The 17,695-nt window shown below is 42.4% G+C and overlaps 1 protein-coding gene across 2 annotated transcripts in view; it reads left to right on the forward strand.

Moving 5' to 3' along the window:
* The first annotated feature begins 5 nt into the window (after positions 1-5).
* Positions 6-17,695, forward strand: part of LNX2 (ligand of numb-protein X 2) — a 62,158-nt gene continuing 44,468 nt past the window's right edge. The window contains exons 1-2 of one of the 2 annotated variants that reach the window (XM_035542556.2): positions 48-243; positions 1,017-1,161. The gene's annotated coding sequence lies outside the window, so the exon portion shown is untranslated. Of the gene's footprint in view, positions 244-1,016; positions 1,162-17,695 lie in introns of both variants that reach the window. The other variant, XM_035542555.2, reaches the window with a different exon arrangement.

The following is a 17,695-nucleotide window of genomic DNA, read 5'->3' on the forward strand; positions in this document are numbered from 1 at the left end:
GGTGCGAGCCGGGGCCGCCGCCACTCCCCGCCGGGGGCCGCCGGCGGCTGCGGGAGTGCTGCCGCTCCTCCTCCGCCTGACCTCGCCGGAGGCTGCGGCGCCCCCCGCCGCCCCGGGAGGCACCGGGAAGGGGGCGAAGGCACCGAGCCGGCTCCCCTGAGCTCCGTCCGGGGCTCGTCCCCTGCCCTGCGGAGCGGGCACGGCCGCCCAGGGCAGCCCGGCGGGCAGGAGGAGCCGCCGCCGGTGAGTAACTTCGCTGCCCCGCCGGGCAGGGCCGGGCCTAGCCGGGGAGGCAACAAGTGCGGTGTTTTTTGGGGAGGGGGGATCCCAAAGCAGCTCGGGGATACCTGAGCTCGGCTCCTGTGGCAGCTTCAAGCAGCGGGGAAAGAGAGGGGAGGTGCAGCAGAGCCGAGCTCCGGGCTGGGGTTGGTGCGGTGCCGGGGGAGCTGGCAGCTCCTCCAGCCCGCTGGCTGCTGCCCTCCCTGCCCCGGCACCGGCTCTTTCCCATTTCTCGGCTTTTAGCTGCTGGAAATGTGGTCGGGGAGCTCAAAATCCGGCCTCCTGGCAACTTTAAGGCGGCGTGCTCGAAATGTGCTCGTGTTGTATTCGTATTCAGTCAACGACGTGAGGGAACAATTGCTGTGGTAATGCCAAACACGCCTGTCCCTTGTGACTTCTCTCACCGTGTTCCTAATGCATAGCATCGGCTGTTTACCTCTGCAGAAATCCACTATTAAGTACTTCTGAGCTTCGTTTAATTCCTTTTTTAATTACATGATAGCACGGGCTTGTTTTCCTCCCCGTCTGCAAAGTAAAAGTGTTTGTTACGGCTTAGCTTTGGGGTACGTCTGATGGTCTGTGGAAATAAATCCCAAATCACAAATGCGTTTGAGCTTTGGTTCAAAAGAGGAATCGTTCAGAGCTAGGCTCTCGTTAAATAAACAATTTGAATTACTGATTTTTTTTTTTTATTCCTCTCCCCAATTCTTTTTGGCTTCGCTGTGTTTTCCTCTAAGCTGCAATCCAGCAGCAGATCAAGGAGGCTTAGGGGGAAACATCAGATGGTTCCAGTTAGTGGCCCCACCGCCTGGAAAATCGACATGCTACGACCATATGCTGCCACAGCTTTATTAAAACAAATTTCCTCCGAGTGGAAACAAGGTATATAAGCTGACTTTCTAGGGCCAGGAAACCCAATGGGGTCCTTCTTGCATTTACTCTGTTAGCATGATCAGTTTGTTGAGGGAGGAACCCTCTGTTTCCTGATGACAGTGCTGTACAGGATGATTAACCTCAAATTCAGGAAACTGTGAGGAATGCTATTGTGCCCAGTTAGGGTTTTGATGTTGTTTTCAAAGAAAAATGTATGAAATGTCATAGTTTTAAGTGCCTGAATTATTAAAACTCGAATCTCTGAATAAACACAAATAAAATGCATGATTTTAAATGAAGTTTTTCTATAACGAAATCCCACCTGTACTTATTCTTACTCACTAACTCTGGTTACTGACTTCACAACAGATAACCCATGGCCTTGGACTCTTGTCTACAATTGGCAAAACCAACTCAATTTCCCAAGACAGGACTTAAACCTTCCATGAAAAATAAATAAATAAAATTAAGCTGCAATTTAAGGATGAGCCTTTGCAAGAGGAATGCAAGCAGGTGACTGCGTGGAAAAGTTTAGCTCCCTCGAGACAGTTGTTAGTTTAAAAAACACGCCTACTGAAGCAAGCTTCTGCGTGTTTGGCATCTGCTCTCGTGGAAGCCTTCATGACCTCAGTGAAACTTTTGTGTCATAAGGCTTTACCTGTACTAAATGGCCTTTGAACCTCAACTTCAGTATATATTTATGGGCCTGAATCACTAAAAACCAGCAGAAGTTTGTTAACTTCTAGTTAAAACTGTCTGCTTGAAAATCTGAGAAATATCCCCCCCCTTTTTACTCCCATTTTTTCTGTACTCTTAAAAAATGTCTTAATATAGTTGAAAGCATCTGTGAAAGAGAGGCAATATCAACAATATCGCTTTGGAAGGGAAATGTGTAAGCATATGATGTGTATTAGACATCAGTTTAATATAAATTAATGTCATAAATCAGCAAGATGCTGCTTGTTTAAAGAGCTATGAGATATTAAGGGCCATAACTAGTAAGAAAACAGCATTCATGCAGTGATAAAATGCTCCCTGGTGTAAAAGACACCAGAGGAAACTGATTACAGATTAGATGTAGTCAGTGGCTTGTCTCTGATATTTGAAAATCCGTAGTTTGTTTGGTTTGCAGAATTGATTTAACATGACATCATTGAATCGTGTGCTTCTTAATTGCTTTATTGGGTCAATGGAGTTTGTTTAGGAACTGTGGAGCCTTTTGAAGATGAAAATGATTTTAAATATCATTAAGGATGTAACTGTTACGACACAATGTCCACGGAGCAGTAAAAATAATGATGTTGCGGTGTGTGCTTCTTATGGCCCCAGTCCTACAGATCTGTCGCTTACATATGTTTAATTGTAAACATCCAAGTACTTCTCCTGGAATTAGTGGGCCTGTTCTTAGGCTTAACATTAAGCCTGCATGTAAATGGTCTCAGGGTCAGGATTCATATTGGCAAAGTTCATGGGCTAAGCCTGTCGTGTGTTTTCATCCTGACTATGCTGTCTTTTGCGTGAGATGATACAGGTGATGACTTCTGGTTTGGACTGAGGGTTGTTTCATCTCTGTATGCGCACCAGGATGCTGCCTCCATCCTTGCAGCAGGCTTTGCAGTGCTGCAGGCATCTCATTCATTCATCAACTATTTCTGATGGTACAGACCTACCTAGATACCAGTCCTTTCCATTTTCTTAGCTGTTTATTTCAATTACCAAGAGTTTTACAAATAACTTGGGATGGTTTCCTTTTTGAAATTTGATAAAGGCTGATAAAGGGGGGTCCCTAGTTGAGTCTCCCACAATTAGTTGTGCATTATATGATGAAAAAAAAAACTCGTCTAAGTATTCAGATTGCTATAAAATCAGATAACCTATGAAAATGGAAGATTTTAAATTATATTTTGCATTTCTGTGATTTTTCCACCCAGTTAGTAGAATGTATTTTTATTTAAAAAATGGAACTTTGCAGTAGCTTAGGTCAGTATTTGCAGTCTCGTTTTTGTTTAAAGCAAACAAGTTGTGATGTTGCTCTGGATCTCTGGCATTTTGTTAAGAATGTCTCAAATTTTCTTGCTGTCATTATAGCAGAGCAGATCAAATCAGTCAATAAAGTAATTGTGAGGTTATAACAGCATCAACTCAATGTTATTTTCTAAATTAATTTCTGCCTGTCAGTCTGTAGAAGGGTAGAGCTGGTTTACTTTAGGTTGGACTGGTAGATGTTGGGTTTGCCAGGCTGTTCTCCCTTCCTTCTACAGAGGAAGACGTGGTTTTATATTTCCTTGCAGAGATTTGCTAATGCTTAACTACAGTTGGATGGAGTGTGCAGAATTGTTATGAAGAACAGTTGTTTGCGGAGCAAAATTCAGCCCGACTGAGGAATATATCCAGTATACGAAGAGATCCTGTTTTAAAATGTTGTAAACAACAGCAATCGGTAGTTTTAGATCATGAAAAGGATGGAAATAGGCTTATTTATCTTGTTCCTACTGCTGAGCTGCCTGGAATAGAGCACAGCTGACAGTGGTGTGCATTAAAGGAGCACACATCAGGGCAAAGGAACAGCAGCTGTAGAGGGGAAAGCAGGGCTTTTGGGTCAGGTTGACTGGGGGAGCGTAGTGCTGAGCAATATTTGCCAGCACACGGGGGGAAATGAGTGGCCAGCTACCTGCTTCTGCATTGGGGGATTATTTACAGGGGGGGAGCAATTTCAAAGTGTGTTTTCCCATCCCAGCCCCCTGAGATAACATTGCAATTCTGCATTTTTGTGACTATCTCCTAAGAGCTTCCTCAAGCCCGGTGGAACCTGTCAGGATGTTGGTATTACACATCCCTGCGGGCTGGCTGGTTGGAGAATCATCAGGAAGGAGCACGGTTCATCATTACTGACTGACTGCAGGAGTGTTTGTGCCAGCGTTCGTACACGTCGACACTTTTATTGACTCTTTGAGTTGTACTCATCCCACAGATTTTCTTCCTTTGCATGCGATTTTTGCTTGAGCCCAAGGCATCCTCAACAGATAACCCTCTGCTAAAGCAGTATTATTTTCAAAAATTTTACCCTGAAAGGCCAAATAATATTAGAGGGTTTAAAATTCTTACCTTCCTGCGGCTTTCTTTGTTCTCCAGATTGGGTGTTAATCCTCATTTCTGAATTCATACACAGAAAAAAAGACTGCTGGGGCAGCAGCAGTATCTGTGTAGCAGAACTGTAAATTCAGGCAGAGCTAACAGATGGAGGTAAAACTGTCGCTGAGCTGTACACCGAAACCAGTCTATGGAAAGTTCTTTTCAGTGGCTGTTGTATTGTGTTTGGATAAGTTGGCATGTTCTGCCACAGGAATTTTGTGTTTATTCTGAAAGGGCCAGTGCGTGGTGGGTTTTTTTTGGATACACGAGCAACGTTTCAGAACCTAGCCGTGGCATGATTTTTCTGCCTATCAAGTTTTGGCTGGCATTCCTGATCAAAGTCTTCATTTAAAAATAAAAAAAATGTTGGCTGGTATCAGTGAGCCTTCTTGAGTCAATGCGTTTTATTTTATTGTAATGTGAATGTGCATTTGTCTGTGTACCTTGTTTTAGTCCCAGATGAAAAGAGGTGTGTCAGCAAATGTTCCCTATGACTGTACAACAGACCTATACTGGGGTTTTGTGCTGGTATAGCGATGTCATCGAAATCATTCCCCTAATTGACATTGCTACCTGCTACGCCAGCAAAAACATAGCAAAACCAAGAAACCCCACAAGTCCCCCAAGCTCTTAAGCTAACCGCATCTCGATTTCAACACAGCTAGGTCTTCACTGCCTTCAGGAACAGCCCGTGTGCAGAGCAACACATTCAAAGCCCGTCTTCTGCCTGTTTTTACCTGGTGTGCCAGGCAGTGACTTGCTCACCCGAGGAGGAGATGTGAAGAGTAGCAGCAAAAGCCATAGTACGTGGTGTAGCACCTCTGCCAGGCACAGTAAGTCAGTAAGTGCAGGGAGGGCACTGGGGATGTTCCTACCCGTAGGAGCTTCCTGGACTGCAGGAAGTCAGATCCCTAAATAAGGATGATGTTAAGCTGCTTCTATACATTTGGAGACTCAAAGTTTTAGAAAAAAAGTTAACACTTACTGCAACCTCATGCAGGGGATGCCTGAGTTTTACTTATTTTTACCTTCATATGCTATGGGGCTGCCCCTATTGTTAATTGAAATAACTTTTAAGAACTTCTTAATAAAGTCAAGCTTCTTCCAGAACAGGTTGATTAGGATTGCCTTCTGTGCAGGCTCTTTTTCGTGTCTTTATTTCTTGTTTGTTCATGAGGGGTTTTCTCAGCCTTTTATTGTTACTGACAGCAGCTAATGAAGCTCATCTGAAGTGGAGATCTTGATGAATTAGTAAAACATTTCTGTATTTGTGCTAGATCTTCCATTTATATTAAAAATTATAGAGTAAAAGTCCATTCCAGCACTGTTTTTACAAGTAGTCCATTACTAATCTGTCACTGCTTCTAATTAAGATTGAAGCTTTGAAAATCACAGGGCTTCCTGCCTTATAGGAAAGGAGTATGAAATGCTATTTGTGCAGTATTGAATGCCTTCAGAATTTCGGTTTGCTTCTGAACTATTCTGATGTTTTGTAAGTGCTGAAAGTAAAGTTGATCTCATCTAGGTTATAGGGGGCTAAAAAATGCAGATATGTTTGTGTACTTGTGGGCCTGTCAAGCATTTTATCTGAATGCCTTACAAAGATGAGTATGTTGGATCTTCACTTGCACACTACAAAGCTGCATAAGAATTCAGTGACAACCAACCAAGTGCGTTTCTTTTCTGAATCACTTTGTAAAAAAAAAAAAAAAAGGTATCATTCTACTTAGTCTGCCACATAACCGCTGTGCAGTACCTATTACCTGCTGGATGGCTCAGCACGTCTGTGCAGTGCTGATGCTTTTATGTCCTACAGCTTGTGATACGTGTCTGTGGCTGGAAGTGAGACGAGCTGAATTAGGCTTCACCGTGTGTACGGCAGCAAGCTGTCTTGGTGTATTTTTACAGTGTGGGCATGATTCTGTATAAATAATACTTGCATTTTTAGCTGTGGGGAGGTTTCTCCCCTCTGAAATCCATTTTGACTGATAGCTGCTGACTTATCTATTGACTGTGGCTCTCCTGCTTTCTGCAGGGAAAATAACTTCCCAGTGAAGCAGAAGTGAAGGTGAATCAGGAGTTGTAAAAAGGAGAATCAGCAGCACAGCTTGTCTATGCTCTTGACCTGAGCTGTCTTTGCCTTGTAAGCAGAAAAAGAGAATCTATGGGAAAATTAACGCTAAAGTGAGTGGTAATGCAGAATTTTGGATTACTGGACTGTGAAATGAAACTGTTACAGTTCTTTCTTCAGTAAGGGATGTGTGCCGTGCTAATGCAGAAATGTCACAGAAGTGTAATACTTTCCTAAATAATATTTTGAAAAGTTTGGAAAGCTGTGGAGCCAGGAAATGTTCATCACTAAGAGTCGTGACATTATGAAGTGCCGGGTAGTTGATAAAGAACTTTTGGAAACAGCTTGACATGTTATTTCCTATAAATTATTACAACAATACAGATTTCGCAACAGCTATCATTTGTCTTTAAATAACAATCTCGAGTTTAGCAAAGGCAACTCATTTCACAGAGCTCCAGTGCTGTTAGGATGCAGTAATGTCAACATCATGCTGTGATATCTGGCCTCAAAGGGTCAGAAAGGAAAGATTTCTGTTTTAGCTATGATACCGACTCTGGTAAGGATAAAAGATGTTTTATTCTAATAGGTGAGGCAATGCATACCTGAAAACCTGCTAAATTTTAAGGTTAAATTAAAATAGAGGAGCTAAGAGACTTCAGTACAATGCAGTAGTGTTAGGAATAGCTGCTATCCCGTATATGCCTATCCCACATACTCTATTTTTCAGATGGTGCATCACATGCTGAATACTGCTCAGTCATCCCTACAGCTTGATTGTACAATTTAATCTGCAGCTGTGACTTCATGGGGTCCTTTGTGGGCATGAGAGTCCTTCTGCCTGGTTCTGCTTACAGGGGAGTAACTGAATTCAGCACAGTTAGGATGATGTGATTAGAGCAAGGCACCCGTTATGGGATTTCTTTTCTGGGGCTGAATTGCTGCTGGTACAAATCTCGTTAGCATTCTACTTGTAACTTTATATATGGTAAGTTTCTACATATAAACAAATTTCTATCTATAAATAAAACAAAGTGAAAAAAAATGCTTAATCTTTTCAACTTTTTTGCTCTCTTTTATTTCTTTTCAGATCTTGACTAAGAAGTCTTTCTAAACTTATTTCTAGCAAAAAACACTTTATAGAAATCTGATCTAAAATTTTTTGTTTGTTTTGTTTTTACCACTACCTGCTGTTCACTCTAGCTTTGCTTTTACTTGTTAGTTGTAGAGTAACTTTATTCTTCTGGTGCTATCAGCAGTTACAGTGGTGAGGAGCTTGAGTGATGTGGTGTTTAGATAGAAAATCTGTATAAATGCTATCAACATTGATTGTAGAAAATGTCATGAACGATGTCTGGGTTTTACTGGGGGGGATTTTCACATAAATTGCCACAACAAAAATTTGGAAAACAGTAAATTAGTGATGGAAAAGTAATAAACTTTTATAAGGTAACACATGAGTTATTGTCCTAATTTTGCAGCTGATGCATAGGTGCACGTAAAAGGACAGACATCAGCTTGTTTTTGTTATCATCATGTAATATATTTTGGTGTAATCCAGAAATTCTATTTTTTTTTTAAGGATAAAGTTACTTAGTTGTCTGACTTAAAATAAGCCTGCTTCTCACATTTGAAATAAAATGGAAGCAAACAAAAGCAAAAGTGGAATAACAAATTATTTTGTCAAGAGCAGGGAGTACCAGTCACATTCAGATGTTAAAACTGTACTTAAACGTATTTAAATATTTATTTATAAAATTGTATTTAAGTACATTGATAAAACTCTTCAGTGGAAAAATGCTCTGCCTTAAACATGAATTGGAGAGGATTAGGATTTAATAAAGTGAATTACTGTTTCTGTTTGAGGGGAAAAATGTTTTTCCCCAAGGTTTTGATTTTTAAAACTACCGGCTTTCTTCCCAGATGTTCTAGAATATATTACGCATTGTTGTAAAACAACTCTAATCTTTAATACGATTATCTGTAAACTTCCTTTGTTTACTGAGGGATTTTTCAGATTATCAAATCATTCTGTATACAAATCCTACTTTTCTTGGTGCATACTTTTAAGTCTACACTGCATTCTCTAGGCAGCACCCCAAATGCAGCTTCCTGACGTAAATTAATGATGATTATTGTCCTCACATTGGGAAGTGAAATCGAGTCTCCTGTCTCAATTCAGGGTTCACTTCCAACATAGGGTAATGAGAGCAGGTGCACTAAGGCACCAGAGCGTGTGAATTGATTTGCGGTATAAATATAGACAAGTTATTTATGAGTGTATGGAGTTCAGGAGAGAAAAGGGTTGGAGCCAAAGTTGTCATTTGCTTTTTAAGATTTTGTGGGTGTGTTTTTCATGATACCCGTACACCGAAATGAGAGGAACTGTTGTCTGTCATCATCACGGTGGCACCTGTGCACTGGGACATGGGATGGGGTTTAATAAAAGGGAAGGGTCTCTCAATCCCAGTCCTCCATGTAAATATGAATTATTCAGAGCCCAGTGTGATGTGGAATTTCTTGGGACAGTGCAAGCTGTGCAGGGATGTTTTGTTTTTGTTTTTGTTTTTTCTTGCCTGAAACTGTGAGAATCTGCCATGGGGAAAGACATTCAGAGGTCGTCTTCCCTAGCAGCATCTGCCCTCCCCATCCTTCCCCTGGATCGCAGGCAAGATGTAGCAGGAGAAGGAAAAAATAAGCAAAATAGGATGCGCCTTCAAAGGACAAATCAGTGCGGTGAGAGCTGCCTTCGCTGGCAAAATCCTGAGTAAGCAGGTGGGCTTGGCACCGTGCCCTGAAGGTGAACGTGCTCGGCCGGCAAGCCAGCGGGGAGGCAAAGTCCTCGCTTCTGCCCGTGATCTCCAGAAACATCCTTCGTGAAAGCTTCTGGCTGCCCTCTGCCACTTCACCTTGGATGCTGGGAGAAAGAAATGGCCTTTGGTAGCTAGGACCAAGGGGACGCAAGGCTAAAAAAAATCAGTTGATGTAGTATCGGTTGCGTTTGGAAATGACTTGGTTTCTTTTGTGCATGCTGAGCAGCAGCAGGCCTAGGATTTTATTTCTTTGGCGCTCAGAGCAGCAATAAAGCCAGGCCAAGAGGTGTCAAAGTGCTAAAGTGTACCCTGGGCACTTTCATCCCCATTCCTCGGCCTCCCCCCATGCCAACCCCCAGCTCCCCTCTGCTCCCTGGAGGCCCCTGGTGCCACCCCTGCCCAAGCAGGGACACCCAGAGCAGGCTGCCCAGGACCACGTCCAGGCGGCTTCTGGAGATCCCCAAGGAGGAGACCCCACAGCCTCTCTGGGCAGCCTGTGCCAGGGCTCCGTCACCCGCCCAGCACAGAAGTGCTGCCTGGTGCTCAGAGGGAGCCTCCTGGGTGCCCGGCTGTGCCCATGGCCTCCTGTCCTGGCACTGGGCACCGCTGAGCAGAGCCTGGCTCCGTCCTCTCTTCACCCTCCCTTCAGGGATTTAGGGACACGGATGAGATCCCCCTGAGCCTCCTCTTCTCCAGGCTGAGCAGCCCCAGCTCCCTCAACCTCTGCTCACAGCAGAGGTGCTTCAGCCCCTTCACCATCTTGGTGGCCCTGCTTTGGACTCTCTCCAGTGTGCCCAGGCCTCTCCTCTACTGGGGGGCCCAGAACAGGACACAGCACTCCAGGTGCAGCCCAACCAATGCTGAGCAGAAAGGAAGGATCACCTCTAAGCCAAGCTTCCCCAGTCTGTTTCAAAAGGGACAGAAAAGGTGGAAAGAAACATGAGGAGACCATTTCTGGCTGAGTTGTCCTGATGACCAAGGGAACCCTTTGCCCAGCAAGGTGCCTGGGCTGGCACGCTGCACCTGCTGAGGTTTTACAGTGCCCCCGAGGCGAGTCCTGGATGTCACGCCTGTGCTGGAGAAATACTGCCACAGGTACGTTTATCACTAACACAGGAGAGGTCTAGCTGAGTACAGACGGTGATATTCTTAATTTTCCAGGCTGTTGCTATCTTATTCTCAGCTGTCCCTAGACGTCCTCACCATTTTATGTTTCCCCTCTAATGGCATGAGCCAAGATGTCATAATATCCAAAATCAAATGTACCAGAAAATATAATAAATTAGAGTTGGGCTAGCAGAGTAATTGAAGAATAAACTGAATTTTAAACAACATGAGATTGCGTTATGAACTGATTGCTATGCACAAAATGCACCAGAGGAGTGCGACTTCATGTAGATTTACTATTGATGGCAGTATTTCCTAGATTGCTACTAGTAATAAAGAAATGAAAATGGTTTGAACTTTTGAGTTAGTACCACTACATAATATTGCAGCAAAGGAGAAGTACCATTCTAGTTACGCTGCAAAGTAATTCTCAAAGAAAAATTTTCTCGGCTATTTATTTATTTATTTAAGAGGTTTCCATGGGTTTAACTGTTCTGAAGCTTCTACGGCCACAAAGTGAAGGCAGGTTTTGTCATGGAAAGAAGTAAATTTGTCCCCAACTCCTAATGTAATTTTTTTAAATAAGAAATTGTTTATGTAAAATACTTGGTACAGCGAGTCCCTCTCAAGTGAGAAAATTGAGCTTAGGGACATCTGGTGTCCCTAAGAAATTCTAAGGTTATTTGCCAGGTCAGTTATTGCAGGTAGTCTGCATATTTTGTTTGAATAATTTTCTCCTAATTTTTATTTCATTAAAAAAAAAGGGAGCAGATAACACACATATAGGACTTTTTAAAAATAACCCTCCAGCTGCAATACTAGTAGAGATGTTGGGAGACGGTCACGCTTGTCTGAGATGGCATGAGAAGTTCTGGTTTTGTGAGCCAGAAGGCATCTCAGCTGAGATGGGGTAAGCATGCATGCTCTTCAGGTCTCCTGAAATCTGAAATGAGATAGCGCTAGTAAAAGCCATCCTGAGGCTGTTCTTATAACTCAAAGTTACAGGAAAGCTTGGGAAATGCAAATAGTCAGTAGCAGGTATTTGCTGAAAGATTACAAGTGGCTGGGCTGAAGAGTTTCAGTGGGCTGTATGAAACTCGATTCTGTGCAGAAGAGTTGGTGTCGAGGCAGTTGGGCTGTTGATACGCAAAGAAAACTTGAAAACCATTTTGGACTTTACTTTGTTTCCGATTCATCCAAATTTTGAGAATATAAAGAGAATTTTGTAAGGATGAGATCTTTGGCAGCAGTAGTTCCAGCTCAAGTCAAGACTTGGATGCTTCATAAATTGGGCTCTCCAGTGAAATACCAACTAATGGAAGGGCTGTTCAGTGGTAGAAATGAAACCTAAGTGTTCTTTGGTGACAGGGAGTGCAGGAAGGCAAAAAGGCACTATTAATGCATTGAAATAATGACAATGTGTAGTGGTAAGCACTGTGATTTGTAATTTAAGTGAGAAGTTTTAAGTTTAAAGGTTTAAGTTGTATTTCAGCATGAAATTGCATTGTTGATATTCATTACTTTTGTAAAATTTCTGTAAGGTTCTCTACCGGGAACGGTAATGAATACATTTTACTTTTAAACTAATTTTATAAAATAGTGAAAAAGGTAGCTCTTGTGAGTTGAATATGTGAATATATTAAGTGAGCTTTATCACTGCCAAACTCATTTAAAGTGTCGTAAATCCCTTGATTTGTGTTCCTTCTCTATGCCATGACCTAAAGGAAGCAGAAATTTATCTAGAAGAAACAATTATTTTCCATGTAATACTTATTTCCCCTGTGTAACATGTAAAATTAATTATTTTTCTGTATGTATTTTGATGACTTAATAACTTATCTTCTTGCATCCATCCTCTGTTTCCATAGAAATGGGTTCAGAGATCACCAGGAGGCAAGAGCAAGGACTTTTGTGTATGACTTCCCCTCCACGGTGCCCGTTGAGATAGTAAGTGGCAGAAATAAGCCTCCAAACACCACTGCTCCAGCTCTTAAAACTTGTATGGCAGGAAGCTTGGGAGAAGTCAATCTGCCTATCAGTTGGGGAAAACAGGCAGCCCTTACCTGGTTTAAAAAGAAAAAAAAACTTGACCAGTACAAGAATTCCTACAGGAAGGTTTTGAGGAGAATCATATTCAGGATCTGTAGTTGTATTTCCACTCGCCTCAATGGCAAATTTTGATGTTCTGTGAAAGATTCAGAGCTCTCTTGTGCTTTTCCTTTTTCCCTGTCACATCCCAGGTGACTTTTGATGACTTTCACCAACAGCATGCATCTTTGAGAATTTTCCCCGTTGGCATATGACATTTACAACAAATGTTTGCGTGGTTAAGCCTTTATCTAGCTGTGGTCAGTCTCTCTTTTCTAGTATTTGTCACCTAGTTAACCCTAGCATAGTGAAATCTGTGTACCATGGCAGTTTACTCCAGGGAAGACCACTCAAGAGCAGTTGTTGGTGAGGAATATAATGGGTAAATGGAGTTCTTTAAAGGAGTTTTGGAGCATTGTTTTCTTTCAAAATATATTAGTGTCATGGAGGAAAGCAAGCATTTCTGATAAAGTTTATTGCAGTAGTAAATGTTAGGAACGAGTCAGCAATATTGAGCAGTCCAGATCATTTTGGAAGCTGCAGGCAGTTGAATGATGCATTACAATTTAAGCAATATATTCTTCCTAGCATTCAGAAGCAGAAAATCTAAACCACTTTTACAGGCTGAATACATCCTGAAAACATGCAGGAGTCATCAGAATTAACCATTGGAAAACAGCTCCGTCTTCAGTTCCGCAGTGAGGTGCCTAACGGAGTCCTCAGAGGAAGGATAAAGGAGTGAGGGAGCACTGAAAATGAGCACGGAGGAGCTGTTCCTGGGGCACTGGCAGAGCTGCTGGTTTGATGGGAACACTTCTGAAGAGTTAACACTTGAAAGCTGGAAAGACTTCAGAAAAGAGTTACAGAAATGAATAGAGGGTATGCCTTATGGCATTTATTTAAGAACCCTTCTTTCCTCATCTAACTAGTAAATAAACCATGGCGCATAAAAGTAAAGGGAGTTTTCATCATTTTAAAGAGCTGTTTACATATCTGGCTGCGCTTGGAAGCTGCCGACATCAGCAAACGCAGCTAGGTAGGCCTGGTGATGGTCTGCTACAGACTGAGCAAATACCATAAACGCTGAAGAATGGGAAACCTCCAGGAACAGTAAACATGAATAGCTAATACCGACCAGTAAGGATTTCTTTGTGAGACGCGAAATGGCGGAAATGTGTATTTAATGTGCGCAAGCAAACTAATTGCACAGCGGTCCCGTTGGCATCAGCACTTAGTGGCATAATTTATATTGAGGGACGCTTTTCCCGTGGCAGGCGGGCAAAGAGCCAGTGCCACGTAAAGTCATTCGTGTCATCTCAGGGACAGGTGGGACCGGCGGGCTGGGGGCTGGTTTACGAGGCAGCTGCATCCATCCTCGCATACCAGGGCTGCTGCGGGGTCAGGCCGCTGCGGCTCGTTTTGTGGTGCGTTGCTGAGTGCTCCAAGTCCAGTATTTTAGTCTAGTGATCGGCGTTTCAGTGGAGACTGCTATGCTTGAAGAATTTGCCCAGTCTGTTTTTTTTTTTTTAATTATGTATGCCACGAAGCAAGTATAAATGAATGCTTTCCATGCGTGCGTTGGATAAGGAGATGGACAGCTTATAAATGCACTTGTTACTCTTTCATATTCAGATAGACTTTGATGGCTGTAATGTAGCAGCACAAGGTTTTGTGGACGCCAGAAGGAATATGAATTCAGTTCAGTTTCATCCCTGAAAAGTCCAATAAAAAAAGAGAAAAGGCCTTTCACGTATTTTCTTGCATTATTTTCCTAGCTTGATAAAAGCTGTTTCTCTGCAGCCTTAATAAAAGATGTAGCAGTTGAAAGGAAGCTTTTCCCACCTGAAGGAAAATGTTGAGAAATTGCAAAATGAGTTTATAAGATCTTCAGCAGAAATATTTCACGGGGCTTAAGGAGGATCCCATTGTATAAAAGTGGGAGAACCACAGATACAAACTAAATCCCTGCATCAGGCAATATTTTGTTCGAAGTGGCATAGCAATAAAACTGTTTTGTTTGTTCTTTCCACCCTCCTGCTCTTCTGTGTTCTTGAAGAGAGCATGGGCTGGTGGTTTCAAATCAGGGATGGGGATATTTTGGCATTTCCTCCTCATGTAGGATGAGATATGTACCACGAACAAATAACTTCAGGTGAGCTCATTATTTCCATATGTAAGCGGAGGTAAAAAAGCCCATCAAAAGAGTTCAAAAAGCTTAAAACCTTAATAGTTACCAGTGACATTGAGGTTCTTAGGTAAAGGCATTAAATAAGTGGAATATATTTTGACTATATCATGCTCATTGTCTTGTTTCCTCACACCTTACAAAGTTAGAATGTAAGGAGTTGAGAGCATTTTTCCTCATATTTATGCACAACACAGAGCAGTACAATTGCTTAGCTAAATCAATGGGACTTTTTCAATTATAAGGTGCCATTACCTTTCTGTGTTCTTGTCATTTATGAAATCAGCGGGTGGTTAATTAAATTGCTCCTTTGGACTCTTCTAAAGGATGTGTATTAATTATATTTTAGTGATGGTGTGGACATTTCTCAACTTTTTAATGAGGGTCAAAGTTGTTTACCTCTTTCTTAGGAAATAGCAATTTTTTTATTGAGGGTAGTATAATATGGGTGGTTTTGTTCGTTGGTTTTACTAAAATCTCATTAGCTGCTCATTGGGACATTAAATGCTGTGATCACGTTACATGCTTGCTTGAAATCAAATCTTAAAATCTGAATTTTCATGACTGCAAAGCACTGGTAGATCTGCAGAGTCCATGAGATAAACTTCATGTCGATGAAGGGAGGAGGATCATTGCTCAGAGAGGACGTGCTTCCCTAAACCATCCAGCTCTTTTGAATTCGTGGCTTCAGAAAGCAGTTTTGGGGCTCAAAAATAGATTGTCCATGTAGCTTGATGGAGGTGAGGACCCTGGTTTTACTCGCATTGTTGTGCAAAGTTTTGCTGGACTGTTTCACAGTATGGATAAATAAGATCCATGCTGCCTGTCCTAAAAATCCTAGAAAAAAAACATAGCAATCACTTACAGACATGGCTGTTGGGTTTTTTAGTTAATGACACTTGTGCGCTAAAGGAAGCCCCAAGTAGGTGTGCTAACAACTGAATGCTTTTGCCAGGATTAGTTTATATTGGTTCCCCGGATGAAATAGCGTGTTCCTGTCAAATGCTCAAAACCAAACAAAACCCCCTAGCCTGGTGTAAATACCAGCGAGGCTGTCATTTAAGTGCTGCTGTAAACGTCTCTAACAGATGTGTAAAGTTTCTGTAGCACTCCCTGGGTCTTTGAAATACCACTGCAGGTTTTATCTTACAGGAAGGAGCAGGATGGCCCTCGCTTCTAATCTGACGGGTTATTGACAAGTTATTCCACGGGGCTGGTGGCTCCACCGGGGCTGCTGTCTCCTCTAGGCCATGCAGCTCTTTCCCATGAACCAAAAAGACATCAGTCTTCTTTATGCTGTTTATCTACCTTCATTTGTTTAAGACCACATCAAGCCAAAAAGAGTTGAGAAAAGCAGTTTTGGTACAGTTTCAAAATGCAATTTGCTTTGCAATCGTGCTTTCTCAAACAGAGGATGGTATAAAGCCACCCTGAAGTCTTCTGAAGCATCCATTGAGGCATCAAGCTGATTCCTTCTCATCTGGAGCACGCTCCTCTGCTGCTAATTTCTATCTTGTTTGTAAGTTTAGGGCTTTTCTTTTCCCACTTGATGGAACAATATAAGTGAAGGAAGAGGACATTTTCGTGAGGGATGTGGCAGTTACCATATTTAGGTGGCAGTAGACTGCTGCATGGCATTTCTATTAGGTACAGTAAAATGGGATAATAATATTTAGGTATTCAGTTTGAAACTGGGGTTACTGAAGCACAGTATACACAATTTTATAGAAGTAGTGGCTACTGTGTAGCACAGTGGTTGATAGCGTGTGGGTCTGCAAATATTCTTTATATCTAGCATTCAAAAAGAAAACAGGTAAATTACTTTGAAAAAAATATATACTCTTTTTTTTTATACATAAAAGCAGAATAATTCAAGATGTGCACTTTCTGCACCAAATGCCTCTCTGGTATTGAGATACTGACTTATAAAATCCCAGAAACTGGGATTTTTTCAGAAAGTATGCTCAGTTTGGGGAACGTTTTCAAACTTTCATTTCAAATTTTCTCTTAATAGAATTTTCTTCTTCTGGAGGAGATAGGAAATAACATTATATAATCCAGTTTGCTGTTTTCTCCTGGAAACGCTGTGTCTGGAGTAGGCTTTGCATACGGTTTGCAGCACAGGGACAGCGTGACAGGGACTTGAAATGCCCTGCGTGTGCCGTAAAGCTGCTCTGCTCTATACGTGGAGTTATTGGAACTATTCCTGTGTGTGTGATACCCACACATGCTCTCCGGGAGAGCCTAAAAAAAAAAAAAAAGTAAGGCGCCAGATATAGTAGCCCTGTTTCATTATGCATTCGGAAGAAATTGCTGACGACATTTCAGCCTGCAGTTAATTTTAATGTTAGGTTTGGTATTTGAAAAGGACACAGCGTAAGAGAACGCCTGCGGATCTTTTATGCTGGCTGCTGCTACGGCCCCAGCTATTCACGTGAGGGGAGGCGAGCAGATGGATTCCCTGCTGTAAGTAAAGCAAACCCTGCGAGATGCTCCAGCAGTTGTAAGGGGCCGGTCCTCTTTTTAATTGCCCGCTGGCGAATTCATCTGTGTACACCAGCGTGCTGACAACCTTTTTCCTTGAAGTTCTCTGTCGTCATGTGCTACCCTCCTCCTCCTCCTCCATGAGAACAGCAGTGTGGTCTCCGTGCCCTGTGCAGGTATGCCGGCCTCCCTCCTCTCCTCCTCCAAATTCGGGAGTGAAAGGGTAAGAAAAAGCGAGGAAGGAGAGGGGCTGCCGAAGGTTTCGTGACGGATCCTCGGTGCCAGCTGCCTCCCTGCCGGCCGGCGGCTGGCGAGGAATTAATCGTACCTGGGTGTTTCTAGGCTCTGCCTTCTGGAAGATGCTCTTCTCCAGAGGGCTTAATTGCAGGCTAGACCCTCTGGCGAGAATTACAAACGAGAAATGCAGGAAATACTCTTAATTCAGCGTGTTTCGAGTGTGTAGGCTTCTCTAAGCCAAAGTGTAAAGTGAGTCTGTCTTCAATTAACTGTTTCATGCTTTCTGTTTATTTGTTTATTTATTTATTTTTACATTTCTCTTTCCTAAATGGGATGTTTCTCTGGTATGTTGTGTTTAACAGGGTGATGTTTTGCAAAATGCTGTGGTCAGGAATCTAAATTTCACTTGTACTAGGGTGCTTTTTG

Source organism: Cygnus atratus, chromosome 1 (genome assembly GCF_013377495.2).
Source record: "Cygnus atratus isolate AKBS03 ecotype Queensland, Australia chromosome 1, CAtr_DNAZoo_HiC_assembly, whole genome shotgun sequence".
NCBI classification, from domain to species: domain Eukaryota; kingdom Metazoa; phylum Chordata; class Aves; order Anseriformes; family Anatidae; genus Cygnus; species Cygnus atratus.